Source organism: Tachyglossus aculeatus, chromosome 1 (assembly GCF_015852505.1).
Source record: "Tachyglossus aculeatus isolate mTacAcu1 chromosome 1, mTacAcu1.pri, whole genome shotgun sequence".
NCBI lineage: Eukaryota > Metazoa > Chordata > Mammalia > Monotremata > Tachyglossidae > Tachyglossus > Tachyglossus aculeatus.
Window position 1 is genome coordinate 140,920,076 of NC_052066.1, and position 16,435 is coordinate 140,936,510.

The 16,435-nt window shown below is 45.2% G+C and overlaps 1 non-coding gene across 1 annotated transcript; it reads left to right on the forward strand.

The window, feature by feature from the left end:
- Window positions 1–289: 289 nt before the first annotated feature.
- Window positions 290–427, forward strand: LOC119933721. The gene has a single exon (XR_005452610.1). It is a non-coding gene; the product is annotated as a small nucleolar RNA SNORA7 (small nucleolar RNA).
- The last annotated feature ends 16,008 nt before the right edge of the window (window positions 428–16,435 follow it).

A 16,435-nucleotide genomic window follows, 5' to 3' on the forward strand; every position in this document is an offset into this window, starting at 1 on the left:
AGCACTGACCAAAATAAAATAGAATTTCCAGAAGAAGGAAGGGACCACAGTGTTGAAGAAATCAGAGCGGTTGAGAAGGATTAGGACTGTAACCTAGCTGATGTCAGGAAATGTGTCTATTTATATTGTTATATTGTACTCTCCCAAGCACTTAATACAGTGTTCTGCATGCATTAAGCACTCAATAAATACAATTTACTGACTGTTGTCAGAGTAGTGACCTAAACAAGGCAAGAAGGAGGTCTTTGGTGACCTTGGAGTGACATTAGCATGCTATGCTGCACACCCTGCCCTCTCAGGGTCGCATCTGGGGAGTTTCCAGTCCTCTACCAGTCTCTACTATGGGAGGGAGAGTCAAGCAGAGGCCTACCCATTCCATTCCTAGCTTGACCAGTGACTAGCAAGTGGAAAGCAATCTGCTACACATCAAAACTCACCTTTGCTGGGCAGCAGCATCATGGGAGAGAGTTGAGACTCAAGTTTACTGCGTGGAGGGAGGCAATGATAAACCAATTCCGTATTTTGAGCAAGAAAATTCTATGGATCCACTACCAGAACGATAACAGTCGGAGATGCGGTGTTCTGGGAGAGATGTGCTCAGGGCATTGCAACGCGTCGGAGATGTTATCGAAAAGTTGGGTGCAAAATAGGGTAACCGGTGTAAATCAGCCGCAGGGTTCGAGAACCCAAGGTGGTGACGCAGATCATCATCATCATCATCAATCGTATTTATCGAGCGCTTACTATATGCAGAGCACTGTACTAAGCACTTGGGAAGTACAAATTGGCAACATATAGAGACAGTCCCTACCCAACAGTGGGCTCACAGTCTAAGAGGGGGAGACAGAGAACAAAACCAAACATACTAACAAAATAAAATAAATAGAATAGCTATGTACAAGTAAAATAAATAAATAAATAAATAGAGTAATAAATATGTACAAACATATATACATATATTCAGGTGTTGTGGGGAAGGGAAGGAGGTAAGATGGGGGGATGGAGAGGGGGAACAGGGGGAGAGGAAGGAAGGGGCTCAGTCTGGGAAGGCCTCTTGGAGGAGGTGAGCTCTCAGCAGGGCCTTGAAGGGAGGAAGAGAGCTAGCTTGGCGGATGGGCAGAGGGAGGGCATTCCGGGCCCGGGGGATGACGTGGGCTGGGGGTCGATGGCGGGACAGGCGAGAACGAGGCACAGTGAGGAGATTAGCGGCAGAGGAGCGGAGGGTGCGGGCTGGGCTGGAGAAGGAGAGAAGGGAGGTGTGAGTCGGAGACATGAGTACAGATAGGGCAGGAAAGGTAGGATGGTTGACTACCTGCCCGTTCACCTCCCGAGAGAGGTACAAGTGACAAGCAGCCCGATCCCATTCCCACTATTTCTTTTATTGAGTTAAAGCAATGTGGGAACGAGCAATGGAAACTTCAGGGAACCAATCAGGACCGACAGGATGGTTGTGAATTCTCATTAGTCTCTGTTCTCACAGCCTTGTACAGGCGGAGTTACTTGTTATCTGCCCTATGACCTTACATAGACAGGTGTTACTTGTTACTGGCCTTGAAGACATTCTGTTGTAGAGCCTTGCATAAAATACAAAAAGGAGTTGCTCTCGGCCTGCACAAAATGGAGGGTTACTGTCAGTATCTGCAAAATGGAGTCAGTCACGCCAAGTTCACTGGTGGACAACAGGAGAAGATTTGATGGCATAAGACAAGACAAAACAAGCTGCACACACACCCAGAATTCTGTGTGACGTCACCACTTTCTTCTGTGTGCACGTGACCTTCCATTCATTCATTCATTCATTCATTCAATCATATTTATTGAGTGTTTACTGTGTGCAGAGCACTGTACTAAGCTCTTGGGAAGTACAAGTTGGCAACATATAGAGACCGTCCCTACCCAACAGTGGGCTCACAGTCTAGAAGGGGGAGACAGAGAACAAAACAAAACATATTAACAGAATAAAATAAATAGAATAAATATGTACAAGTAAAATAAATAGAGTAATAAGTACATACAAACATATATACATATATACAGGTGCTGTGGGGAAGGGAAGGAGGTAAGGCAGGGGGGATGGAGAGGGGGAGGAAGGGGAGAGGAAGGAGGGGGCTCAGTCTGGGAACCTTCCACGTGACACCATGTGGAAACCTGGTCAAATCCACGAAGTTAGAGCATTTTATTTTTTGTGGGGGACCCTTCACTCACTCCCACTGGTCCAGAGCCATCGTGTTAACTGTTAACAGACACACTTCTGACCTAAGTGGACAGCTTTCAAATATTGGAGCATTGCCACCCTTATGCCACTGTCCCACCGTCTTTGAAAGTGGTGCTCTAAGGCGGTTGCTTGCCTGGCAATCATTCAGTCAGTCAGTTGTATTTATTGAGCACTTACTGTGTGCAGAACACTGTACTAAGCACTTGAGAGAATACAATCTAACAATAGAACAGACACATTTCCCGCACACAACAAGCTTACAAACTGAAGCTGGCCCTGGGTTAGTTCTCTAATGATGATAATAATAATAATAACAACCATGGTATTTGTTAAAGCACTTACTAGCGTGGCTCAGTGGAAAGAGCATGGGCTTTGGAGTCAGGGGTCATGGGTTTGAATACCGGCTCTGCCATTTGTCAGCTGTGTGACTTTGGGCAAGTCACTTCACTTCTCTGTGCCTCAGTTCCCTCATTTGTAAAATGGGGGTGAAGACTGTGAGCTCCCCGTGGGACAACCTGATCTCCTTGTAACCTCCCCAGAGCTTAGAACAGTGCTTTGCACAAAGTAAGCGCTTAGTAAATGCCATTATTATTATTATTATTATTATTACTATATGTCAAGCGCTGTTCTAAGTGCTAAGGTAGATACAAGTTTGCTAGGTTGGACAGAGGTCCTTTTCCACATGGACTCGCAGTCTAAGTAGGAGGGAGAGCAGGTATACTGCACTTTTCGACTGTGAGCCCACTGTTGGGTAGGGACTGTATGTGTTGCCAACTTGTACTTCCCAAGTGCTTAGTACAGTGCTCTGCACACAGTAAGCGCTCAATAAATACGATTGATTGATTGATTGATTGATTGAGTTAAGTCTTGTCTTATGGTGTGGAGTTGCTACCGACTCACAGCGACAGCAGGGACACATCTCTCCCGGAATGCCCCGTCTCCATCTGCAATTGTTCTGGTAGTGGATCCAGAGAATTTTCTTAGTAAAAATACAGAATTGGTTTAGCACTGCCTCCTTCCTTGCAGTAAGCTCGAGTCGTCACCCTTGATTCTCTCCTATGCCGCTGCTGCCCAACACAGGTTCCTATCTATAATTTATTTATTTATATTAATGTCTCTCTCCCCCTCTCTAGACTGTAAGCTTGTTGTGGGAAGGGAATGCATCTTTTTTTTGTTATATTGTACTCTTCCAAGCGCTTAGTGCAGTGCTCGACACACAGTAAGTGTTCAGTGAATACGAATGACTGGCATTGACTGAGGTATTTAATCTCCATTTTACAGGTAAGGAAACCGAGGCCCAGAGAGGGTAAGTGATCTTCCTGAAGTCACACAGCAAGCAAATGAGATTAGAATACAGGTCCTCTGATTCCCAGGGCCATGTTTTTTCCAATGGTTTCCTCTGCTTCTCTAGTCCCATGCTTTGGTGATACAGATGGGGCCTGGGGATTGCGGAGATTAAATATGGTCAAAATGATATCAGTGCATTTCCATTTGGTTTTCTGCATCTCTTCCTTCTGGTGATAGTAGAGACAAATCTGAAATGAAGACGCCCTTGCCAAAGTCATTGTTTGTGCAGAGCTCAGATGATTTTGCAATGCAACAGACTGACCTAATTAGGGAAAGAGTCGATTCTTGATTGTAATATGTTAAATAGTATGCCTCCAGCTAGAATTTCATCCCTGTTAAACACTTTGATTTAAACTCAGCACCAACATCACAATGAATGTTAATTTCTATTGTCTGCCTGAATTTACAGCATCGGGGGCTTGATTAATTAATGGTCTGTGATTTGTATTGTAATCGTCAGCCTGTGAGAACCTTTCTGTAGCTCTTCAGTCAGAACTCTCCTCTTTTTTGGTGATTTTTTGGCTGAATGGAGCCATCCCATCTCTGATTGCTTTACATTAGTGCTACTGGACTGCTGCTGCTCTTTGATACATTTGGGCAATTCGGCTTCATTGATTCATTCATTCATTCATTCAATCGTATTTATTGAGTGCTTACTGTGTGCACAGCTGGGTACTAAGCGCTTGGGAAGTACAAGTTGGCAACATATAAAGACAATCCCTACCCAACAATGGGCTCACAGTCTAGAAGGGGGAGACAAAACATATTAACAACATAAAATAAATAGAATAGTAAATGTGTACAAGTAAAATAGAGGAATAAATCTGTACAAACATATACACAGGTGCTGTGGGGAGGGGAAGGAGGTAGGGCAGGGGGATGGGGAGGGGGAGAGGAAGAAGGGGGCTCAGTCTGGGAAGGCCTTCTGGAGGAGGTGAGCTCTCAGTAGGGCTTTGAAGGGAGGAATAATAATAATAATAATGGCATTTATTAAGTGCTCACTGTGTGCAAAGCACTGTTCTAAGTGCTGGGGAGGTTACAAGGTGATCAGGTTGTCCCTCGTGGGGCTCACAGTCTTAATCCCCATTTTACAGATGAGGTAACTGAGGCCCAGAGAAGTTAAGTGACTTGCCCAAAGTCACACAGCTGACAAATGGCAGAGCCAGAATTTGAACCCATGACCTCTGACTCCAAAGCCCATGCTCTTTCCACTGAGCCATGCTGAGGAAGAGAGCTAGCTTGGTGGATGTGCGGAGGGAGGGCATTCCAGGCCGGGGGAGGATGTGAGCTGGGGGCCAATGGCAGGACAGGCGAGAACGAGGCACAGTGAGGAGGTGAGCGGCAGAGGAGCGGAGGGTGCGGGCTGGGCTGGAGAAGGAAAGAAGGGAGGTGAGGTAGGAGGGGGTGAGGTGATGGACAGCCTTGAAGATGAGAGTGAGGAATTTTTGCCTGATGCGTAGGTTGACTGGTAGCCACTGGAGATTTTTGAGGAGGGTAGGAACATGCCCATAGTGTTTCTGCACAAAGATGATCTGGGCAGCAGCGCGAAGTATAGACTGAAGTGGGTAGAGACAGGAGGATGGGAGATCAGAGAGGAGGCTGATGCAGTAATCCAGTCGGGATAGGATAAGAGATTGAACCAGTAGGGTAACGGTTTGGATGGAGAGGAAAGGGTGGATCTTAGTGATGTTGCGGAGGTGAGACTAGCAGGTTTTGGTGATGGATCGGATGTGAGGGGTGAACGAGAGAGTGGAGTCGAGGATGACACCAAGGTTGCAGGCTTGTGAGATGGGAAGGATGGTAGTGCTGTCTACAGCGATGAGAAAGTCAGGGAGAGGGCTGGATTTGGGAGGGAAGACAAGGAGTTCAGTCTTGGACATATTGAGCTTTAGATGTCAGGCAGACATCCAGATGGAGATGTCTTGAAGGCAGGAGGAGACACGAGCCTGAAAGGAGGGAGAGAGAGCAGGGGCAGAGATGTAGATTTGGGTGTCATCAGCGTAGATATGATAGCTGAAGCCGTGGGAGCAAATGAGTTCACCAAGGGAGTGAGTGTAGATAGAGTACAGAAGGGGACCAAGAACTGACCCTTGAGGAACCCCTACAGTAAGGGGATGTGAAGGGGAGGAGGAGCCCGCAAAAGAAACTGAGAATGAACGGCCTGAGAGATAAGAGGAGAACCAGCAGAGGACAGAGTCTGTGAAGCCAAGGTTGGATAGCGTGTTGAGGAGAAGGGGGTGGTCCACAGTGTCAAAGGCAGCTGAGAGGTCGAGGAGGACTAGGATAGAGTAGGAGCCGTTGGATCTGGCAAGCAGGAGGTCATTGGTGACCTTTGAGAGGGCAGTTTTGGTGGAATGTAGGGGGCGGAAGCCAGATTGGAGGGGGTCGAGGAGAAAGTTGGCATTGAGGAATTCAGAGCAGCGGGTGTAGATGACCTGTTCAAGGAGTTTGGAAAGGAATGGTAGGAGGGAGATAGGGCATTAACTAGAAGGGTAGGTGGGGTCAATAATTGCCATTCTATTGTCTCCAGGCTAGCCAAACTGGCTTCATGATGGCCTGCACTGAGAATGACTTGGATTCCATAATTTGTCCCAGAAGTGGGCCACCTTAGTATTATCTTTGACTTCTTACTCTTTCTACTCTCAATGTCAGTCTGCTGATAAATCCTGCCATGTTTTCCCCTCCACCAGATCTGCCACTTCCTCTCCATACATAGCAATGATAGTAATAATTGTGGTATATATTAAGCGTTAGTACCAGTGCCAGGCACTATACTAAGCGCTAGGGTGGATAAAGGCAAGTAGAGTTCATTCATTCATTCAATTGTATTTATTATTAATATTAATAATAATAATAATAATAATAATGGCATTTATTAAGTGCATACTATGTGCAAAGCACTGTTCTAAGCACTGGGGAGGTTACAAGGTGATCACGTTGTCCCAAAGGGGACTCACGGTCTTAATCCCCATTTTACAGATGAGGTAACTGAGGCACAGAAGAGTTAAGTGACTTGCCCAAAGTCACAGAGCTGACAATTGGCAGAGCCGGGATTTGAACCCATGAACTCTGACTCCAAAGCCCGTGCTCTTACCACTGAGCCACATTAAGCTCTTACTGTGTGCAGAGCACTGTACTAAGCACTTGGGAAAGTACAATGCAACAATAAACAGTGCCATTCCCTGCCCGCAATGAGTCACAATCTAGAGGAAGGAGACAGACTTCAATACAAATAAATAAAATTACAGATCGACACATAAGTGCTGTGGGGCTGGGATGGAGGGGAAGGGAAAGGGAGCAAGTCAGGATGATGTAGAAGGGCCTAAGAGATGAGGAAAAGTGGGCCTTAATCTGGGAAGGCCTCTTGGAGGAGATGTGCCTTCAATAAGGCTTTGAAGGCAGGGAGAGTCATTGTCGGATGTGAGGAGGGAGGGCCTTCCAGGCCAGAGGCAGGCTGTGGGCCAGGGGTCAGCAGAGAAACAGGAGAGTTGGAGGCCCAGTGAGACAGTTAGCACCGGAGGAGTGAAGCGTGTGGCCTGGGATGTAGAAGGAGAGAAGCGAGGTGAGGTCGGAGGGGGCAAGGTGATGGAATTGGACACAGTCCCTGCCCCACACGAGGCTCAGTCTCACTCCCCATTTTACAGATGAGGTAACTGAGGCCCAGAGAAGTGAAGTGACTTACCCAAGGTCACACAGCAGTCATGTGTGACCTTGGGTCACACCTGTCCACATGTTTTGTTTTGTTGTCTGTCTCCCCCTTCTAGACTGTAAGCCCACTGTTGGGTAGGGACCGTCTCTCTATGTTGCCAACTTGTACTTCCCCAGTGCTTAGTATAGTGATCTGCACACAGTAAGCGCTCAATAAATACGATTGAATGAATGAATGAATGAATGTGGCAGAACTGGGATTAGAACCCTTGACCTTCCAAATCCCAAGCCTATGGTATTTGGACTCACCCTGGTTCAGGCACTTGTCATAACCCAAGTAGACAGTGGGTGTTCCTTTTTTAAAAATTTTTTAACTACTCTGTCTCTTCACTGATCTCTCCATCTCTAGCCTTACTGTGTTGCTCAGGTCATTTTTTAAAACTTGATTATGCACACATCTCCCCACTTATCAAAAATGCCCATTCCTTTCTATATCAAATATAAACAGTGGAAACAGCACGGGTTTGGAGTCAGAAGTCATGAGTTCAAATCCCGGCTCTGTCAATTGTCAGCTGTGTGACTTTGGGCAAGTCACTTAACTTCTCTGTGCCTCAGTTGCCTCATCTGTAAAATGGGGATTAAGACTGGGAGCCCCCTGTGGGACAACCTGATTGCCTTGTAACCTCCTCAGCGCTTAGAACAGTGCTTCGCACATAGTAAGTGCTTAATAAATGCCACCATTATCATTATTAGTAGTAGTATTTATTGAGTGCTTACTACGTGCAGGGCACCGTACTAAGCATTTGGGAGAGTATGAGCAGCATGGCTCAGTGGAAAGAGCCTGGGCTTGGTCGTGGGTTCAAATCCCAACTCTGCCACTTGTCAGCTGTGTGACTTTGGGCAAGTCACTTAACTTCTCTGTGCCTCAGTTACCTCATCTGTAAAATGGGGATTAAGACTGTGAGCCCCCCCGGGACAATCTGATCACCTTGTAACCTCCCCAGATCTTAGAACAAGTGCTTTGCACATAATAAGCACTTAATAAATGCCATGATTATTATTACAATAGAGTTAGTTTTAATTACTAGCTTTAAGGCCTTCCATCCATCTCTTCATCTTCTCTATCAGCTCACACTCTTCTAAATTCACTTTCTCACTATGCCTGTCCTTGATCCCTTATAGAAATAATTGCATATTTATTCAATGATTCCTTTGCACAAAGCACTGTCCTAAGTGCTGGGGTAGATATAAGATAACTGGGTTGGAAACAGTCCCTGCCCCACATGGGACTTGTAGTGTAAGGGGAAAGGAGAACAGGTATTTGATTCCCATTTTACACATGAGGATACTGAGGCACAGAGAGATTATGTGACTGGCCCAAGGTCACCCAGCAGGCAGTGGTGGAGGTGGGATTAGAACTCAGGTCTTCTGAATCCTAGGTCTATACTTTTTCCACTAGGTCATGCTCCTTGCCCATTATTTTCCTCCTGCCTGATCCTCCCTCCCTCCTTAAATCCATCAGACCACAGCTCTTCCCATCTTTATAGCTCTCTTGACCTCACACCTCCTCCTGAAGGTGTTCCAATCAGTCAATTATATTTGTCAAGCACTTACTGTGTGCAGAGTACTGTACTAAGTGCTTGGGAGAGTACAATATAGTAATGTATCAGAGTTGGTAGACATGTTCCCTGCCTACAAAGAGTTTACACAGTAGTATTCTTTCCATGTCACATTTTCACTAAGTTCACTGGAGTTTCTTGAGGAATGGGAAACATGACCTGAATGTTTTTGTAGAAAAATGATGTGGACAGCTGACTGAAGTATGCACTGGAACATATCTACTCTATTTTATTTTGTTAGTATGTTTGGTTTTGTTCTCTGTCTCCCCCTTTTAGACTGTGAGCCCACTGTTGGGTAGGGACTGTCTCTATATGTTGCCAACTTGTACTTCCCAAGCACTTAGTACAGTGCTCTGCACACAGTAAGCACTCAATAAATACGATTGATGATGATGAGGAGGAGGAGGAGAGACAGGAGGCTGGGAGATCAGCAAGGAGGCTGATACACTCATCAAGTTGGGATAAAATAAGCGATTGTATAAAAGTGGTAGCAGTTTGGATGGAGAGTTCATACTCTTTGCCCATTACTTTCCTCCTGCCTGATCCTCCCTCCCTCCTTAAATTTTCACAACTAGCAACACAGCACTAATGAACTCCCAACCATCTGTAGGGCTTTGGTACCCAACGATTCAAATATTCTGCATTTTGAACGTTTTAAAAATTCACCAATCCATCTCTTCATTCCTACATTCTCTTTTTCCTTCAACTGATAATCTATACTGTGTCTCCCACCCTCTTTTAATGAAAATTCAGTGAGAAACAATATGGCCTAGTGAAAAGAGCGTGGATTTGGGGGTCCCTCACGGCTCAGCTCTGGGTCCCCTTCTAGTCTCCAACTGCACCCACTCCCTCAGAGAACTCACTTGGCTCCCATGGCTTCAACTACACCTCTCTGGGGATGATTCCCCAGATCTACATCTCCAGCCTCGCTCTCTCTCCCTCTCGGCCATCTTGCATTTCCTCCTTCCTTCAAGACATCTCTACTTGGATTTTCTCCCATCCCCTTGAGTTTAGCATGTCCAAAACAGAACTCATTATCTTCCCTCGCAAACCCCGCTCTCCCCCTGACTTTCCCATCACTGTTGCCAGCACCACCACTCTTCCTGTCTCACAGGCCCATTGCCTTGGCATTATCCTTGACTACTCTCTTTCATTCAACCCACATATTCAATCCGTCACTAAATCCTGTCGGTGCAACATAGCTGAAATCCACCCTTTCCTCTCCATCCAAACTGCTACCACTTTTATACAGTCGCTTATTTTATCCCAACCTGATGATTGTATCAGCCTTCTTGCTGGTCTCCCAGCCTCCTGTCTCTCCTCACTCCAGTGCACACTTCACTCAGCTGCCCACATCATTTTTCTATAAAAGCATTCAGGACATGTTTCCCGCTCCTCAAGAAGCTCCAGTGGTTGCCCATCCATCTCTACATCAAATGAAAACTCCTCACCATTGGCTTAAAACACTCAATTACCTTGCTCCCTCCTACCTTACCTTGCTACTTTCCTATTACAACCCAGCCCGCACACTTCATTCCTCTAATGCTAACCTTCTCACTGTGCCTTGATATCGCCTGTCTCACCGCTGACCTCCTCGTCCACACCCTGCCGCTGGCCTGGAACACCCTCCCTCCTCAAATCCCACAGACAATTACTCTCCTCCCCTTCAAAGTCTTATTGAAGGTACAACTCCTCCAAGAGACCTTCCCTAACTAAGCCCCCCTTTCCTCTTCTCCTATCCCTTCTGCGCCACCCTGACTTGCTTCCTTTATTCATCCCCCCTCCCAGCCCCACAACACTTAGATATATATCTGTGATTTATTTATTTATATTAATGTCTGTCTCCCCCTCTAGACTGTAAGCTCGTTGTGGGCAAGGACTGTGTCTCTTCACTGCTATACTATACCCTCTCAAGCACTTAGTATAGTGCTCTGCACAAAGTAAGCACTCAATAAATATCTCTTTACTGTTATATTATACCCTCTCAAGCACTTCGTATAGTGCTCTGCACAAAGTAAGCACTCAATAAATATGATGGAATGAATGAATGAATGAGGCCCAGAGAAGTTAAGTGACTTGCCCAAAGTCACCCAGCTGACAACTGGTGGAGCCGGAATTTGAATCCGTGAACTCTGACTCTAAATCCTGTGCTCTTTCCACTGAGCCACGCTGCTTGGTCAGTGGTATTTATTGCTTACTGTGTGTATAGTGCTGTATTAAGCACTTGGGAAAGTAATAATAATTAATAACTACTGTGGTATTTGTTAAGTGCATACTATGTGCCACACACTGTACTAAATGCTGGGGCGTATACGAGATCATCAGGTCCCATGTGGGGCTCACAGTTTAACAGGAGGGAGGACAGGGATTGAACCCCCATTTTGCAGATGAGGGAACTGAGGGACAGAGAAGTGAAGTGACTTACCCAAGGTTACACAGCGGGCATGAGGCAGAACTAGGATTAGAACTCAGGTGGATTGATTCCCAGGCCTGGGCTCTTTCCACTAAGCCATGCTGCTTCTCTACAATGCAAGTACATTTGAGGACCCCTAGCCCACATCCTGCCTTTGTCCTGGATCACCATTCCTCCTCAAATCCGACAGATAATTATTCTCCCCCATCTTCAAAGCCTTATTGAAGGCACACCTCCTCCAAGAGGCCTTCCCAGACTAAGCCCTCCTTTTCTCTTCTCCCACTCCCTTTTGTGTCACCCTGACTTGCTCCCTTTGTTCTTCCCCCACCCCTCAGCCCCACATCACTTATATATATATATATATCTTTAATTTCATTTATTTGTATTGATGTCTGTCTCCCCTCCTCTAGGCTGTGACTCGTCGTGGGCAGGGAATATCACTGTTTCCTGTTGCGTTGTTCATTCATTCATTCAATCGTATTTATTGAGCGCTTACTGTGTGATGATGATGATGATGATGATGGCATTTGTTAAGCGCTTACTATGTGCAAAGCACTGTTCTAAGCGCTGGGGGAGGTTACAAGGTGATCAAGTTGTCCCACAGGGGGCTCACAGTTTTAATCCCCATTTCACAGATGAGGTAACTGAGGCACAGAGAAGTGAAGTGACTTGCCCAAAGTCACACAGCTGACAGTTGGCAGAGCTGGGATTTGAACCCATGATCTCTGACTCCAAAGCCTGTTCTCTTTCCACTGAGCCACGCTGTGTGCAGAGCACTGTACTAAGCGCTTGGGAAGTACAAGTCGGCAACAGAGACGGTCCCTACCCAACAGTGGTCTCACAGTCTAGAAGGGGGAGACAGACAACAAAACAAAACATGTGGACAGGTGTCAAGTCAACAGATTAAATAGAAGTAAAGCTAGATGCACATCATTAACAAAATAAACAGAATAGTCAATATGTACAAGTAAAATAAATAGAGTAATAAATCTGTACAAACATATATACAGGGGCTGTGGGTAGGGGAAGGAGGTAGGCCGGGGGGATGGGGAGGGGAAGAGGAAAGAGGGGGTTCAATCTGGGAAGGCCTCCTGGAGGAGGTGAGCTCTCAATAGGGCTTTTTTTGCGCTTAGTACAGTGGACTGCGCATAGTAAATGCTTAATAAATACAATTGAATGAATGAATGAATGAATCTAACAGAGTTGGTAGACATGATCCCTGCTCACAAGGAACTTACAGCCTGCAGGGGAAGAACAGCAGAGGTCTTCCTTTTTTTTATGGTATTTGTTATATGCTTGCTACGTATCAAACACTATTCTAAGTGCTGGGGTAGATACAAGTTAATTATGTTGGACACCGTCCCTGTCCCTGGTGGGACTCACAGTCAAAGTAAGAGGGACAAAAGGAGAACTGAGGCACAGAGAAGTTAAGTGATTTGCCCAAGGTCACACAGCAAACATTTGTCGAAGCCGAAATTAGAACCCAGGGCCTCTGACTCCCGGGCCCAGGCTCTTCCCACTAGCCATGCTGTTTCCCTGCCTATTCTGCCCAGTTTCACAAGCACAGCTCTGGTTTGCAGGGGTGGAAACTGTAAATGTCACGAAAAATGCAGTTCTGTTTTTTCCACCCTTGTACAATGGGAATTCAATCAATACGAGAAGAGAGAGCTAGAAGAAGCAGCTGGATTGAAATTTTGTGGCTGTTGTGTGCTTTGTTCTCTGTTCAAACAGTGAATGAGCATAGTTCAATGAGCATTTCATAAAGTACGTAGGCGGAAGAGTGAGACCAGGTGTCTGTAGTGTTAATCAAGTCTTACTTCTTTCACTGGATTAGATAATACAATCACTTTCCACATCTTGCCTCGGTGCAGTCCTCCTAATCCTGGGCAAGGAGACAATAAACCCATTACTTTTCAGAGACATTTGATTATTCTGCCATTTTTTTTTTAGTAATTGCCAGGCTTACAATGATTGATTTATGGGAGAAAGTTTGTAGACCTAAGGAGTTTGTCCAACTAGGAAGCCGGTGTGTTTTGGACAGAGTAAAATGAAGAGAAGACATCTTCTTGGAGGAAACATAGCTAGAAGGGCCCTCAACCTGTCTTTTCCTCACCAGATCTGATTATTTTTTACAAAATGGTATTTGTTAAGCACTTACTATGTGCCAGGCACTGCTCTGAGCGCTGGGGTAGATACACGGTAATCAGGTTGGATGCAGTCTATGTCCCACACGAGGCTTACAGTCTTAATCCACATTTTACATTTGAGGTAACTGAGGTAATCAATCAATCAGTCGTATTTATTGAGCACTTACTGTGTGCAGAGCACTGTAGTAGGCGCTTGGGAAGTACAAGCTGGCAACATATAGAGACAGTCTCTACCCAACAGTGGGCTCACAGTCTAGAAGGGGAGACAGAGAACAAAACCAAACATACTAACAAAATAAAATAAATAGAATAGATAGGTACAAGCAGGTAATCAGGTTAGACACAGTCCCTGTCCCACATGGGGATCTCATCCCAGCACTTGGAACAGTGTTCAGCGCTTCGAACAGTGCTTGGCACATAGTAAGCGCTTAACAAATACCATTCTTATTATTAATCCCCATTTTACAGATGAGGTAACTGAACCTCAAAGACGTGAAGTGACTTGCCCCAAGTCACACAGCAGATGGTGAGCCTGTTGTTGGGTAGGGACCGTCTCTATATGTTGCCAACTTGTACTTTCCAAGCCTTTAGTACAGTGCTCTGCACACAGTAAGTGCTCAATAAATATGATTGAATGAATTATATTAGTGTCTGTCTCTCAATCTAGACTTGAAGCTCATTAAGGGCAGGGAATCCGTCTACTAACTCTGTTGTGCGGTACTCTCCTAACTGTTCAGTACAGTCCTCTGTACATAGTGAGAGCTCAATAAATAATAATAATAATGATAATAATGATGGTTTTTGTTACACACTTACTATGTGCAAAGCACTGTTCCAAGTGCTAGGGGTATACAAGGTGATCAGGTTGTCCCACATGAGGCTCACAGTCTTAATCCTCATTTTACAGATGAGGGAACTGAGGCTCAGAGAAGTGAAGTGACTGGGCAAGTCACACAGTTGACAAGCAGCGGAGGCAGGTTTAGAACCCATGACCGCTGACTCCCAAGCCCGGGCTCTTTCCACTGAGCCACGCTATTTCTCTAAATGGTGTTTGTTAAGCGCTTACTACGTGCCAAGCACTGTTCTAACTGCTGGGATAGATACAAGGTAATCAGGTTGCCCCACACAAGGCTCACAGTCTTAATCCCCACTTTACAGATGAGATAACTGAGGCACAGAGAAGTTAAGTGACTTGCCCAAGGTCACACAGCAGACAAGTGGTGGAGCCGGCATTAGAACCCACGTCCTCTGACTCCCAAGCCCGGGCTCTTCCCACTAAGCGACGCTGCCAATTAATTGAAAAACTGGCCTTGGGTACAGAGAGAAACACCCAGGAAGCAGGCAGGCCTAGGCTGACCTTACCCTTGTAATAAGAGATCTGGAAAATGAAGATTTAATACCTGGTTTCCTCTTAATTAATCAATCCTATTTATTGAGAACTTATTGCCTGAAAAACACTGTATTAAAGCGCTTGGACTAGTACAATATAACAATACAATGTTCTCTCATTCTCTCTTGCCCTCTCTCTCTTTTCCTTGCTCATTCTCTCCCTTCTCTCCCTCTTTGGTTTGTCCGATTCTCTCTTTCCCCCACAATTTACAAGCAATTCCATCCCACGAGGCCTATCAATTGATCTAAAGCGGACCCCGAGGATTGCCATCCGGATTTCCAGCACTGGTGCTCAATAAATACGATTGATTGATTGACTGATTGATTGATTGGTGCTGGATCGCCCTGAGGCAACCGAGGTTGGATTTGCTTCTGGCTTCGTCTGTCTATAAACGTTTCTACCCCGGACAGTAATGGCCAAGCAGAAGTTCACAGGCTGATGCTTTCGCAGAACGGGCGCTATCTATCTAGCTCTATCCGCCTGCGCTTAGCACTCCACTGCAGCACTATAGGTTTTATTAAGTGGGAAAGGAAAAAATATTTTCCCCTAATAGCTGTGAGCTGTACTGCGGGATATATTCTGTCTAGAGATGAGTTTGAATAAGGAATTATTCAGTGGAAGCCAGGTGAGGGGAGAGCAGGGTGGATTGCTGCGGGTTTTGCTTTTATAATTCTAGCAACGCATTCCATTGCGGCGAATGGAGACTTTGCAAAAAGAAAAAAACCATTCGGGTTTCCTCTTGATGATCCTTACAAGGAGTAATAGACTAGTTCTTGACTGTGAGCCCGCTTTCTAGAGTGTGGGCCCGCTGTTGGGTAGGGACCATCTCTATATGTTGCCAACTTGTACTTCCCAAGCGCTTAGTACAGTGCTCTGCACACAGTAAGTGCTCAATAAATACGATTGAATGAATGAATGAATGAATAATAGCAAGGGGGAATGTTTGGATAACCGGTTTGGAGTCCATATTTAAGTCAGATCTTCATATTGCTGAACATTACTTCTTGAAAAGTTTATCCTTAAAGCACGTGCAGGGACTCTGTGTGATCTGATTATTCCTTCCTTCATTCAATTGTATTTATTGAGCACTTACCGGGTGCAAAATACCATACTAAGCACTTGGGAGAGTACAATATAACAACAGACACATTCCTGCCCACAGTGAGCTCACAGTCTAGAGGGGGAAACAGTCATTAATATAAATAAATAAATGGATAATTAATAAATAAATTACAGCTATATAGTATCATAATAAACAATAAATAAAAATTCACCTGTCAACATGTTTTGTCACCTACCTACATGTTTTGTTTTGTTGTCTGTCTCCCCCTTCTAGACTGTGAGCCCATTGTTAGGTAGGGACCTTCTCTATATGTTGCCGACTTGTACTTCCCAAGCGCTTAGTACAGTGCTCTGCACACAGTAAGTGCTCAATAAATACGATTGAGTGAATGAATGAATGAATCATACTGTAAGCTGTTGTGGGGACGGAATGTGCCTACCAACTCTGTTACACTATATTCTCTGTTATATTGTATTCTCACAAGCACTTTGTTCAGAGCTCTGCACACAGTAATCACTGAGTAAATACCATTCATTGATTGACTGATTATCTTTGGTTTCCTGTGACTCCCTTCAGAATTACATTTGACATCA